Genomic DNA, 14732 nt, shown 5'->3' with positions numbered 1-14732 from the left:
GTCAGCAACGAAGTACCACAAAGCCACTTGATCACTCCCCCACCTGTGGAACTGGGGAGAGAATCAGAAGAGTAAAAGCAAGAAAGAAGTCCTGGGTTGAGATAAAGACCGTTTAATAGGGAAAGCAAAAGCTGCTCGCACAAGCAAAGCAAAACAGGAATCCATTCACTGCTTCCCGTGGGTAAGCAATGCCAGGACAGTTCTCTAAGAGAGCAGGGCACCATCATGCATAGTGGTTACTGGAGAAGACAAATGGCATCACCCTAAGTGTCCACCTACTCCTCCTTCTTCTCCCCCCTTTATACACTGAGCATGATGTCATATGGTCTGGAATATCCCTTTAGACATTTTGGGTCACCTGTCCCAACTGTGTCTCCTCCTAGTCTCCCACGCACCCCCAGTCTCCTCACCACTGTGGCAGTATGAAAAGCAGAAAAGGTCTTGGCTCTTTGTAAGTGCTGCTCAGCAATAACAAAAACATCTCTATATTATCAACACTGTCTTCATCACAAATTCAAAACACAGCCCAATACTAGCCAAAACCAGCACACCAAGTAACAACTCCGTGTAATTATTTCATCTATAACTACTTACTAGTGCTGTAACATTTCTTTCAGCTTTGTGACAGTAAATGGCCCTTCCTCTGGATGGTAGGATTTTAACAGTAGGGGTTTTTGTTGCTGACTTAACTGTTTGAGAGTGGTTCTGCACTCCTTTCAGCCACCATATGCTGCAGAACTAGAGACAGAGAGTCCAGCATAACTTGTTGGAACGGGAAAGGGAATCAGTTCACAAATTCACTTTACATAATTTAAAAAATCCTAAGAATGGTTAAGCATGAACAAAGTAGTTTGAGAAACTTCTCATCCTCCTTCTCTATAGTACCATCACTTGGGGAGGGGTAAAGGGAAGGGGGGAAAAAAAGGAGAAATAAAAGGCAGAGACATTGTTGAGAACTTCTTCTTTATGTTTGAAGCTTTATCAGTTCTCACATCAGAATGACAGAAAACGAGAACTGTAATGGAGAAAGGATGATGCATCTACAAAATAGCCGTAGTGGTTAAGTACTTTCAGGGGAAATTCAGACCACAAAATTTGCTCTGCTGCACTTTTACTACCCTTTGGAAGGATTTAAGATCTGTAAGCATTGGCAAGTAAAAGTTTTTAAAAATTCCTCACAAAATGCTAAGACAAGTGTGTGCTTGAATTTAGAAAAGAGCCTGTGGTGGCTGTAGCCCTAATGCAGCTCTTTATGGACAGCCAGACAGGTGAAAACATCAGCATGTCAAATTTCAGGCCTGAAAGTTTACACCATATACATTTTTGCATGGGCTCAACTGGTCAGCCTTCAAGGCATTTCTCACTTGAGTTGCCATGTATCTTTATCTGCCGTGGGTATCCAGACAAAATAGTTTGCTATCTTGAAGAATGTGATGGAAAAAGTGTGATGCCTTGTCATATTTACATTGCCAAAGACAGTTTTGTATTTTTCTTGGTTTACATGTGTTTGTAACCATGTTAGTGGCACCTGTGTCTTGGGTTGATTTTTTTTGTTTCTTGCAAGCTAATCACAGAACTGTAGAGTAACTTACAAGTTACAAGTGGGGTCATCTTGTCCCACCCCTCATTATGTATCAGCAGAGAATTGCACTGAAACATTAGGTCAGAGAAAGGAAATTAAAATCCTTGCCTGTGCAACTGTAGCCATATGGGTGCAGCTCCCTTTTCTGCTAGTGAAACCAAGCTTGTTCTGTCATTTTTTATTCATTTTAAGAGACATATATTTTCAGTTAACTGTCCTACTTCGTACCTGGTTACAGCTAGCTCTTGTTCCTGCCTATTCCTAAAATGAGTGTGTTTTAAGTATGGGCTGAAAACCTCTCCAAATCAGGGCCTGCACTAGTAACTAGCTTTTATTGTTTTCTCCCTAAGCCAGGATGCCTAAAAATATCCTCTGAGCTCCAGGGAGTGGAGCAAAGAGGTGTTCTTGCATTGAGAGATGATTTTAAGTAACTCACTCTTGTAGTAGCATTCTATTCTGCCCACATCTATTTTTTACGTACTGGCTAAATAGTCTCGCTCTGCTACAGGTGAATCTACAATTAAATAATACACAATTTGAAGTCCCATTTATTCCATTAATGTTCTTTTTATATTTACACAAACTACTTTTAAATGTCTTTTACTTGGAGTTAGAGTGTATGCATAACTTCCTGAACCAAGTCAGGACTTCCCAAGTCAGTTATTTAATGGAGTGCTTATATAGTTAGCCCATTTTTCCCTCTAAGTCCTAGGGATTGGGGTGTTAGTGATGTTTTTCCCAAAGATACTTGTCTAAAGAGCTCTTGCCAAATCATGATGACATATCTAGAAATATCCAGATCAAGGAAAGACTTTTCACACTGCCAAAATAGCAGCAAAATAAGAAGCAATATCCCACTATGGCTCTGATTATTCCTGTGTGAGTGTGTGTTGTGTCTAAAGCTTATGAGCAATATTGGACTTGCTGTGCTGCCTCCTCTCCTTTGCTCAGGTTTGGATGTTCAAATAATAATCTATTTTCTCCACAGATCTGAGCAGTCAGATGTTTTCTCTGGTCCCAAGGTGTCAGGTTTCTTCTCTCTTGTGCTCACATATAAAGCCAGGTGTGATTTTTTTTTTCCCTGCATTGTGTTCTGCTCGATCCTGTAACTTGCCTGTAACTTACCAAGAGGTCTAACACTGTGCTCAATTTGCCAATTATCATCCATGTTATTATAGCATTTTGCTTGCATAAATGCTTAGTCTTCCTGTTAGCTGCAGGGAATAATTTACACATGTGGGTTTTGTCTTTTAAATTTTCAAGATCATTCTTATAAATAGTGAGTCAGGCCATTAGTGTGTGTTTTGAACAAGACTGCTCATATAATTAGTCTAGACATTCATGTAGACGTCCCGGGAGCTGCAAGTTAAGAGTCATACTGTGTTGTTCTTCCATCTGTTTTCTTAATATATCCATCCTTAAACTTGCAAGTTCAGAAAGGAGACTTGTGAAAATAGAGTGGTGGGGAAGAGAAAGCAAGACCTGCTTCTCCATGTCAGAAGAAAACCACACCACTGGGTGTTTACTTCATCAGAGCTGTTTTCCTATCCTGGATGTGGTCACAATTCCTGATGTGACTTAGGGCAAATCAAAGAAATGAAGAGTAGTAACAAATCATCTGGTTCCAAATTTATGCCGAGAACATTTCCCATCTGCTTCAACACCTATGACACCCTATTAAATAGCCCAATATGCTTCCAATAAATATATTTTTTAAAAGAAAACACATAGAAAATTACTGAATGCTGAATAATTGAGTCAGTTCCACTATGCAATGCAATACCTTAGAAAATTTCCTGTGATTGTCGTGAGGGACTGCCATGTCTTTCTGATTCTGAGCACAAGAAGAGATATATTCTCAATATGCTGCTATGCCCATAACCAATAACTCATGTGAGAACTGAAATCTGTTCCTTGGGACTACCTGGGATAATTTAGCCATCCTGATTCCTCAGTTTCTAGACAGAAAGACTGAGGGTCTGAGAAGTAACATTTATGTGATGGGATTATTCGATGTATTTTAGAAGCAGTTATGTATTTATAGCCAAGCTTTTGATATCTGCCTCAGTTTTTAAGAGATCATCTCTGGAAATTTAGGAACAGAATTTCAGATACTGTTCCACATAGATTTTCTATACTGTCTGGCATCTCGGAAAAATCAAACAACGTAAGGTGTCCCAAAAATGAGGCCCATCAGACTGGATGCCTTTTGTTTAAAGTGTTGTTGACAGCTTTGACTGCAAGTTATATGGTATCTCGGTGTCTTCCTACTCTGAAATGAATTATATAGCTCCTGGCACTCAAGTCACATGCCCACTGTAAGTGTTCTTAACCAAATTGTTTTACTATGTAAGCTCTTCTTTGTGCCAGAAATAGAGGTGTAGAAGGATGATGGGAAGTGATCTGATCTTGAATTTTTCCTACATGCCTTTTAAATCCAAAGATCCTGAAATCTTGGAAATTAACCTGAAAACTTCCATGAAACATACCGTATCTTGAAACAGAAGTAATTTTGTATTACAGTATCTCAGTAGGCTTCATTCAGATATGTGAAGACCCTGGGTTTCTGTAGAAACTCAAGAAAAATATGGAAGCCAGACCTCCACTGGAATAAGTTGCATGTTACTTCGCTTCATCTGAGCTCTGATTACTTCTGCTGTTAGAGGATTTTCGATTGGATTCCAACACCAAGAACCCAGTCTGAAGACCTTGTAAATGTGGTTTAAGGCCAGCTCAGTGAATGTTATTGTTTAAACAATACAGAGAACCTTATTGAGTAAGAATGTTTCCTGTTTCCCTAAATGACCTTAAGGGTAAAAATGAAAGTATAAAACTGAGAATATCAGACATTTTTTAAAAGTACTAGAGCACTCTAGTACTTTTTGAGTACTAGAGACAAATTAAGTCCAGAAGTGTAGAAAAACCCACAGTAGATTCACAATTTATTGCACAAAGCTACTGTTTGCCTTGTCTAATTTAACTTATTTTCTTCATTGTGTAAGTGAATAAACCCCACATTTTTTGGTAAGATTTATGCCTCATCATTGGCAAGGTTGTTTTGGAATGCCAAGGAAGCAGTTCTCCCAGTATTGATCTTTATCTGTGCACAGTTTTCTCTTTCTCACCTGCCTCAGGCTTTGCCAAGTAAGACAGGAGGCAGAAACTTTTACCTTTGCTATAGACCGATCTTTTTTTGTGGATCTCACAAGTGCAGCTGCTGCTGCTTGTAGATGTAGCCGTTCTTTGTTTTTTCTTGTTTCTTTACATTTATGGAATAAATTGAGACTCTGAATTCACCATTTTTACAGAAAAATGGTGCTAAAGATGTCTTGCTAAATCTGAACCCTCCTGTGACTTTTTGTGTGAAGGTAGGGTGAGACTATAATTAAGTTTACTGATGGATTCAAGTGTTCAAGAACTGGTGAGGCCAAAGGCCCTAGGGCTGAGAAAAGAAAATGTTCTGCTTGCATACTCCACTGAAGCTGGCTGGTGCTTTGTGCACTTCCTCTTGTTAATGAAAAATGTGATACTGCTCTTCTGGCATAGAACAACCTTTTGTGTGCTTAAGCTTTACATTGTAGTGTTAGGCTATAAATTTCAGCAGCATGGACAGAAACTGGGCAAATCCACAGAAGAATATTTTGCTGTTTCACGGACCAGGTAGTTGCATGTGCACTTTGAAGCATGGTAGATGAAATAATGTGAGATCAGCTCACATTACAAAGCATTTACAGCTGGAATCAGACCTGGCCATACAGATATCATCATGCTGAATTAGCAGCAGCAGAAGACAAATGAAGGCAAGACAAAGCAAGAACTCTCCAGGTGTTGAAAGAAGAGCTGTATCTCAAAATCCTGTATGTCAAATATAGAGTGACCGGTTTGAGCAAACTCTATCTACACAGGAGAAACGTTCTTCAACTGGGAACCCAGACTAGTAGTGCTAGTTATGCTGGCTATTCCACAGAACAAAATCTATTCATCTACTGAAAAAAAAAAAAATTAAAATATATACATATATAACTAGGAAACAATGTTTCATCTGGGAAATAGTTACTTTAAATTTACTGAGTCCACTGTGTGACACATAAATAAAATTAATTCTTTACATACTGTAGATGTAAAGAAGTATATAGTTAATGTTTCTGAAGTATTAGGGGGGCAACTGCAAGTTTGCCATTGACCCGGTAAGCACTATTAGTACCTAAGTCTGACTACTTGCCATATTTTAGGTATTTTCAACATGGTTCTGCCCTGTGTTCAACACCTGTGCGACAAAATTGCTGTTATGGATTCTTTGCAAGTAAATATGACTTTTGATTTGTATTACATACCTGCTGAATTCTGTACTGCACTTGCTGATAGAACAGGCACCTACTGACTACAATAAATTTGCACATACTTAGAAGATGCTCTGCTTAAACTCCACCACTGCTTTTGCAACTTCATGTGGCTATGACCTTAGTTTCAGCTATCAGGAGATGTAACATTGAGGAAACATCTTTTTGTGTAAAAACTTTCGTTCACAAAATAAAATTTATCTTATTGTGACACTAATACAGTAAAAATATGCCCTTTATCATTTACAGTATGGGATACTAACTCAAAGTGACTGCATTTTTGGAATAGTTTCAAGCAGTAATGGAAATACAAAATAATGCTAAAAGTTATTTATGTATGGTTTTAAAGGTGGCCCAGGGGTTATACTGACCTTCAGCCATCCACCTCTACACATAAAAGAACAGTTAGAAGAATTTTGTGGTTAAAGATATTTTCTGCTCTTTACACAGTACACACACTACCAAATTGCTAAATTAAAAAAAATCTCATCATAGGTACTAAGCTTGATGGACTTTTCTATTCTGAATACCTTACACTGTTTTGTATTGGTGCCCCACGTTTGGTGTCCATGGCTCTCAGAACTCTACTATTAACTGAGCAATATTATATCTAGAAAAACTCCTGAAATGTCTGAAAAATGCCCACATGCTGCATAAACACATTTCAGTGAATACAACTGTAACTTAGCTTCACTAAATGGAAAGTCAGAAAGTCAGTTACCTCTTCTCACACCTTTGTCTCTGCAGCAAGACTAAAAATAGACCACTGTTACCAGAGTTTCATCACTGAAAGAATTATGTTCCATATGCTCTATCTGAGATCTTACATCATGGTATGAAAATGTTATTTTTCCAACCTATTTGAGATGCTCAACTATGAAGAGAGGTGTCATGTGAAATCTACAGTTTGTCTAGATAGATACTGGTGTCCTCCCATGCATTTGCTGTAGGGGTGACTAGAGATGCTTTAGACTCCACAACAAAAAACCTTAACCATTCCAATCACTTTCTACCAATAATTTGAAAACAAAGTTTCTGGAACTTGTCCTCTTAAAATTACTTCTCTGCTGTACGTGGTTGGAGGGAAGGTGGTCTCCCTGAGAAAAAGCAGCTATGCAAAATAAATAGTCATCCTTCACCAATTAAGAGTCAAACAGACATTAAGACACGTTGACTGACTATTCTACATGCTAAGTCAGTTATTATTAATGCACTTTTCCAATATACATTAATGTAATTTCCTTCACAAGTTGCACACTGTGGATCTTCTTACTTTCCTATACGGGAGAACAATAGCAGGAAGGAGAAATATCTGTATATTATTTAAACTGAGGAAGGGACAGGTGCAAAAGTAAGTGATTTTTAGTTGAATAGCAAGAAATGTTTACATAAATTCAAATGGAAACTACTTAGATATGTGTTAATAAGGTGTTTGCAAGAACTGATGTCATGCAAGGATAATGTTACAGGAGTTACTATTCTAATACTTCTTCTGCAAGGTACAAGGAAGCAAGAACAACATAGTAAGAAAGAATGCAATGGAAATTTGTTAGAGCATATCAGGCTCTATGGAGGTTCATATGGACATTTGAGACATCACACAACAATGTTAATATTTGTAAGTCTGTGTGGCTCTCCTCATAGGGATTTGTAAGGAAACAAATAGACATCCACACCCTTTGATGTGTTTTATAATAATAATAGTAATAGTGGTAGTTTATACTGGGTATTCAAACATATACTTGAAACATGTATTTGAATAGTTGCAACAAAACTTTCAATAGTGGCTTGATAGCAGACATTCATTTTTAGAGTGACTTGGGGCATTATATGAAGGGTACCTAAGTGTCATTAGTTCTATCTTTGCTTTTCAGTGACAGGATTTAATTTTCTACTAGGTTCCAGGGACTCACTACACCTACCCTCAGCTGACAGGTTGGAAATATTTTCTGGTTAAACTGGTTTTCATGTGAAAACTAAATTTTTTTATGACTTTTACCTCAAGGATTTTGTGTCTTCTATGAAGAAAAATCAATCTCTGTTTTGGACAAATAGGAGAATTCATAGAAATCAGCAGAGGTTTTCATTGTGATTGAAGTTTGTCATATTTCAACTGAAATAAAGACCTGTTTTCTGAATAGTGTCTTTGCAAAGTGTTACTTGTCAGCAATGAATAAACAACATCATCTATCACACATCTTGGCTTTGCAGGCACAGAACAAAATTTTCTTTTTTTTTTTCAGAGGAGGAGAGCACATAGTGCCTTCTCAGAGACTTCAGACAGCCAGAGATCCTGGCCAGTAAAGAAAAATAGCATTCTGGCTGAAAAATATGTCTCAAAAGCAACTGTGTTGTACCAACTAGCAGGAGCCATAAGACAGTGCAGGTCTCCTTTCATAGGCTCCTGTTCCTCCTCTTTTGACATGATTTTTGAGTTTTCAAACAGTACTGTATCAAATGGACAAAAGAAACCAGAAGCTTTAACTAAATACGAATAGCAAGATCAAAACTATAAAAGAAAATAAAATAACTAGGCAAAAAACAATAAATCAAAATGAATCTTTGGCAGCTCAAAGGTCACTACCACTAAACCTACTGACTCCTAATATGAGATGTCTGCACCACAGTTTGCAAGGCTTTTGACATGCTCTCTCATAGTATCCTAGTACCCAAGTTGAGTGAGCTAGAGATTGGTTATGCAGATGGTCTAATAGGTGGAAAATTGGCAGGATTGCAGGACTCAAGGGTTTGTGTGACCATGAGTATGAATTCCAAGTGTTGACTGGTTACTCACTGTGTCCCTCAGAAAACCAGTACTGGGACCCATACTGCTTAACATCTCTGTTAATGACCTGGATGATAGAAAACTCACCCTCAGCAAGCCTGCCAGTGATATCTAGCCAGGGGACAGTAGATATGGTGAAGGGCATGCTGAGAGGAAGCTGAAATTCTCAACAGGCTGTAGAAATAAGGTATCAGGAGCCTCAAAATGTTAAACAAGGACAAGTCCAAAGTCCTGGTAGAGAGTAACCTCCTGCAACTCTATAGAGAGAGTGAAATGAGTGGTTGGAAATTAACTTTGCAGAGTGTTTTTTAGTGCAACTGTGTCAAGGGAAGATGTGAGGCAGTTGCAGACAGAGCCAGAGCCAAATCCTTCCTAGAAGTGCAGTGACAGGACTGGAGGGAACAGGCACAAATCAGAATACAGGAATAAGAAACAATTTTCATTGGATAATTTGCATTGCACTGGAACAGATTTCCCTGAGAGATGGTGGAGTCTTTGTCCTTGGGAGATACTCAAAACTCAACTCATCAACATCCTCAACCACCTGATCTAGTTGGACCCATTTTGAACAAAATGTTGGACTAGATGACCTCCAGAGGTCCCTTTCAACCTCATTTGTCCTGTGATTCTCCAATTCTATAAATACTGTGTCCTCTTCAGCTGCTGAAGTTATTAATACAACAAATCTATATTCCTTTGGCAGTCGGACAACTAGTAGTTTCCATGGTAACAAAGGGAATTCCTATTTCTCAATTTTTCCTGCTTATTAGGCTAATTACCATGTTTTAAGAAGACCTAAGTGATGGTGAAGGAATTCCTGATTACTACAGGATTTTCTTTTTTTCACCATGCCATTAGTTTATCAGATGGGGATTTTGAAAGACAGTGTTCAGTAAATTGTCTGCACAGAGGCTGTTGGTGCCAGTAAAACATGTGGAGAGACATTTTACCATCTGCATGTTGCTTGTTGCACAAAAGTAGCTAGAGAAAAGTAAACTATTATCCTCTGTTTTACTGGAGTCTCCTTAATAGCCTCCCATGGAAGAACAACCCAATATTAAATGAGTTATTCCTGGTTTATAGCATAAGAGAGCAATCCAGTTATATTCCTGGGTTCAAAGGTACTAATAAGAATCAAGAAATAGTTAAACGTTTTACAATACTTGCTTTTGAGAGGAGCAAATAAGTATTAGATATCTATTGAAATCTCTTATTCTGTTTCTCCGATTCTGTGATGCTTTTTAAGTGATTTAAAAACATACTCAGTTTCAGCAGTGTCTGCTGTACTGTGAAACCAAGGCTTCAGTAATTGCTATTTACCCTACTAGTTCTCAGATTGCATCCCGCATAGTTGCAGAAAGGGAAACATCAGCTATATTTACAATGTCCAGAAAGACAACATTTTTTTTCTTAAGCTTTCATCTTGTTTGCTCCCTTAAAAGCACTAAAAATGAGTAGAAAAGAATTTCCTGGGGAAAACTCTGAAACACTCAGATAAAATAGAAGGAAATGACAGTGAAAGAGAATGACAGGCCTGTGTGTCATGGATGGGGGTGGGAGACTTCAAATTATGAAGCAGAGGGTAAGAAGCAAAGTGTTTCTTCATAGTCAGTGGCTTAAAAGTCATGACATTATTAATCATTTGTATAGGACAAGAAATGTGCATGGCTCTGTACTGTGAAAGATAAACAAATAGGAGGATCTGCCATGGATTTACATTTTAAAGGAAGGGGAAAAGTCAAAGGAACACAGTACTGCATATGTAACCATCACAGCTTTCCACTTTTAGAGAACAGTTGAAGTTTTTATAAGGTCAGGAAAACTGAAAAATGCTTTCTGAGTAACTCCTGTCAGAAAAAACTGTTTCAAATCAACCTATTTCTGTCCTGAAAAGCTGTACTCTTTTCAGTGAAAATTTCTGCAGTCAGAAAGGGTTTTAAATCAGAAAAGATTCAGATTGCATTTTGGAATCTTTTCTGAAACAAAAATATTACTTGATATCATTAGATGATATTACATAAATAACATGAGTTGTTAACGCTTCTGGGCACCTGATAGAAACTGACTTTCCATTTGCTAGTGTAACATGTGACTCAGATTTGCTTTATACTGAAACATATTGTGAACAAGAAGCTGGTATATATGCTATAAACTTTTACCTAGGTGAGCTGGCTGCTCACGAGGAAGTCAGTCTTCTTGCACAGCCAGCAGAGAAAGTGATGTACATGTCTGTATTCTCTGATGGTGCGTCACAAGAACTGAGAGAGTAGATTTGGAGGCTGAGACAATTACTGCCCTCCAGTTGCTAAAAGGGGATCCTAGAAAAGCTCCAGCTCAGAAAGCATTTTTCTAAGGCAATCTTTCATATTACTCTTCAGCAACACTACCAATAAAACAAATATCAAATTTTCACTCTCATTAAAGTGGATTTCAGGTGGCTTTAGGACCAACAAACCAGCTTGCTCATGCCCCTTTCCCATTGATGAATTAACTAACTCTCCTATTTGATTCCCAGAATGGGCTAGCTAGGGATATGACACACTTCCAAGCAGCAAAACATTTACTAAATCACAGTGTTCTTGATTCGCATCTGAAAACCACTGCTGCTAAGAGCTATTTTGGCAGAGGGATCACATTGTTATACCTTCTGTTTTGTATATCATCAGCTGGAGTAATTTTTCAGGACAATGCTGAATGTCTATTACGTACTACTTCAAGCATGTCAGTATATATTAATATTATACTGACCAGACGTATTTCATTTCATGGAAGGAGTCAGGGAAGTTTAGACATACGATCTGACCTTCAGAGTTGTGAAACAAAACTGATTATAAAAAGTGCTAAGGTAAGATGCATTTAACCTTTTTGTGTACTGTTTTTAAGAATTAAATTTTTATGTAGTCTAATTCAAATTCAAAGGGAACTTAAATCAAATTCACAGTACCTTAGCACTTAATAATCTAAATCTGTAAGAATGCTCCCCTTTACATGCGTACTTCTTTATAGTTCAAATTAATTTCTCAATCTCCATCACATTGCCAGTTGAACTCCTGCGTTGGTTTCCTTCAAGTGAATACAACACTTCTAGTCTGGAAGAAAATTATTCAATACCTTTTTATTTAGCAACAAATGAAACAATAGAAACTGCTACCCAAGTCACAAATCAGTGATGTCCTGAGGAAAGCCTGGTATGTACCAGCCAAAAAAGCTTTCTCCGGGATATTCTGCAAGCACCAACTAGATCATAAGGATGCATTTGTGTGAGTGTGACATGAACTTAACAAAAATGCAGTCAAAAAAGAGCCAGCCAAGGAAGTACCAGCAATATGCATAGTCCTGGAAAAAACTCTAGAGTGGGAAACAATGTTCTAATTTTGGCCAGAATGCTGGCTTAAAAGAGATTTGATTTTATGAACAAAGAAACCGTTGCATGTTGTTTGTCCCAACTGTATTCAAAGAGAGAGAGTTTTGTGTACGTACTTTGTAAACAGAGAGCAACACACACCCCAAATTGCAAACTTCCAGTTTTAACGTGCTTTACCTAAAAACTCATGGCTGAAAGCAGAATTATATGCCTCAGGGTACTTGATATTTGATTCAAAGTTACTGTTTTTTAAAACCCACTGTCTTTGCAAACTCCTCAGTTCCATTTACACAGTTGCAAGTGAGTATTTATCTCAGGCAGAAAAAAATGGGCAATTCAAGAATCTAAACGCAAGTTGTGTTTTTCCCTGTGCGTAGCATGCACTGACATAAATAGCAGGACAGGTCACTAGTCTTTCTCTCCCTGTGCTGCTCCCTGGTGATGTCAAGCACACCTCCAGAATCATAGTGTCATCCATATTGGAAAAGACTTTTAAGATCATTGAGTCATAATGCTGCCTAGTCCACCACTAAAACATGTTCTCCCTAAGTGCCATATCTACGTTTTCTAAATACTTCCAGGGATGGTGACTCAACCACTTTCTGGGCGGACTGGTCCATGCTTGACAACCCTTTCTGTAAAGAAATTTTTCCTAATATCCAAGCTAAACCTCCTCTGGAGCAACTTGTGTACACCTTCTTTTGTCCTGTTGCTTGTTACCTGGGAGAAGAGGCCAACTTGCCACCTGCTACAACCTCCTTTCAGGTAGTTGCAGAGAGTGATAAGGTCACTCCTAAGCCTCCTTTTCTCCATGGTAAACAACTCCAGCTCCCTCATTGCGGAGCTTGTGCTGCAGACCTTTCACCAGCTTTGTTGTCCTTCTCTGGACTTGCTGCAGCATCTCAGTGTCTTTCTTCGAGTGAGGGGCCCAAAACTGAACACAGGATTTGAGGTGGGGCCCCACCAGTGCTGAGTACAGTGGGATGATCACTGCCCTGGTCCTGCTGGCCACACTATTGCTGATGCAGGCCAGGATGCCACTGGCCTTCTTGGCCACCTGGGCGCACCGCTGGCTCACATTCAGCTGCTGTTTAACCAGCACCCCCAGGTCCTTTTCTGCTGGGCAGCTTTCCAGTCACTCTGTCCCCACCCTGTAGCACTGTCTGGGGTTGTCATGAATCAAGTGCAGGACCCAGGACTTGGTCTTTTTCAACCTCATTCCATTGGCTTTGTCACACTGATCCAGCCTGTCCAGATCCCAGCCTTTCTATCCTCCAGCAGATCAACACTCCTACTCAATTTGATGTCATCTGCAGATTGACTGAGGAGATGGTTAACACAAAGTCTTCATTCCTGGGGGCAGATCCCTGGGTGCTGGCCTAGGCTGTTTTCAGACCGTGAACCCACATCCTACTCTGCAACAAAGCAGCTTTGTGAAAGTGTCCCTTGCCTGAACTCACCTCAAAGTCTTCTGGGAAACTAGTGGAAGTGATCAGCAAGAGGTAAGAGATGCTCACTTGACTCAAAAACACCATGGTCACAATGTTGAAGCAGCTTGGATGGGATGTTATTCTGCAAAAACATGCTATTCTTCTACGAATACTTCTACTTTGTTCCTATTCTGGATTTCTTATCCCTTTGGCTTAGACAAATACACTGTACACTGCAGAGACCACCGTGGGGTATCACAAACTTCAAATGATTTTAATTTCCCTAAACACTTTCATAAAATCACAGAATCACAGAATCAACTAGGTTAGAAAAGACCTCTGAGATCACTGAGTCCAACGTATGACCTAACACCACCTTATCTACTAGACCATGGCACTAAGTGCCACATTCAGTCTCTTCTTAAATATCTCCAGGGATGGTGACTGCACCACTGCCCGGGGCAGCCCATTCCAGTGCCCAAATGCCCTTTCTCTGAAGAACTTCTTCCTAATGCCTGACTTAAACCTCCCCTCATGCAGCTTAAGACTGTGCCCACTTATCCTGCTGCTGGTTGCCTGGGAGAAGAGACCAACCCCTACCTGGCTACAGCCTCCTTTCGGGTAGTTGTAGACAGTGATGAGGTCTCCCTGAGCCTCCTCTTCCCCAGGCTAAACAGCCCCAGCTCCCTCAGCCTCTCCTCACAGGACTTGTGCTCGAGTCTCTTCAGCAGCCTTGTTGCCCTTCTTTGGACACACTCTAGCACACACTCCAGCACCTCAATATCCTTCCTGAACTGAGGGGCCTAGAACTGGACACAGTACTCCAGGTGTGGCCTCACCAGTGTCAAGTACAGTTAACGAATCACTTCCTTGGTCACACTGTTCCTGATCCAGGCCAGGATGCCATTGGCCTTCTTGGCCACCTGGGCACACTGCTGGCTCACGTTCAACTGCTGTCAGTCAGTATCCCCAGGTCCCTTTCTGCCTGGTCACTCTCCAGCCACTCTGTCCCCAGCCTCTAGCACTGCAGGGGGTTGGTTGTTGTGGCCAAAGTGCAGGACCCAGTATTTGGTCTTGTTGAACCTCATCCCGTGGGAATTTCTTATCACTGATTTTGATTTCCAGTTGCTCAATTGAACAGTTGATATAGTTTGAAGCTTGCTCCCTGCCAAGTCTCCAAACCTTACCACAAGAAGTCCCCTCCCCCCCAAACCTCTGGGAGAAGAGGGGA

The 14732-nt window shown here is 39.7% G+C and overlaps 1 long non-coding RNA gene across 1 annotated transcript in view; it reads right to left on the bottom strand.

Annotated features, from left to right (window-relative positions):
* LOC135407048 (uncharacterized) overlaps positions 1 to 14732 on the bottom strand; it is a 19041-nt gene extending 4309 nt beyond the window's left edge. The window contains exons 1-2 of the long non-coding RNA XR_010426661.1: positions 11652 to 14732; positions 595 to 738 (exon numbers count right to left, since the gene is read on the bottom strand). This is a non-coding gene — a long non-coding RNA (uncharacterized LOC135407048). The remainder of the gene's footprint in view (positions 1 to 594; positions 739 to 11651) is intronic.

The sequence above is a fragment of the Pseudopipra pipra genome, chromosome Z, assembly GCF_036250125.1.
Source record: "Pseudopipra pipra isolate bDixPip1 chromosome Z, bDixPip1.hap1, whole genome shotgun sequence".
Classification (NCBI taxonomy): Eukaryota; Metazoa; Chordata; class Aves; order Passeriformes; family Pipridae; genus Pseudopipra; species Pseudopipra pipra.
Note: the sequence above shows the minus strand (reverse complement) of the source record. Positions and strands in the feature narration are given on the sequence as shown.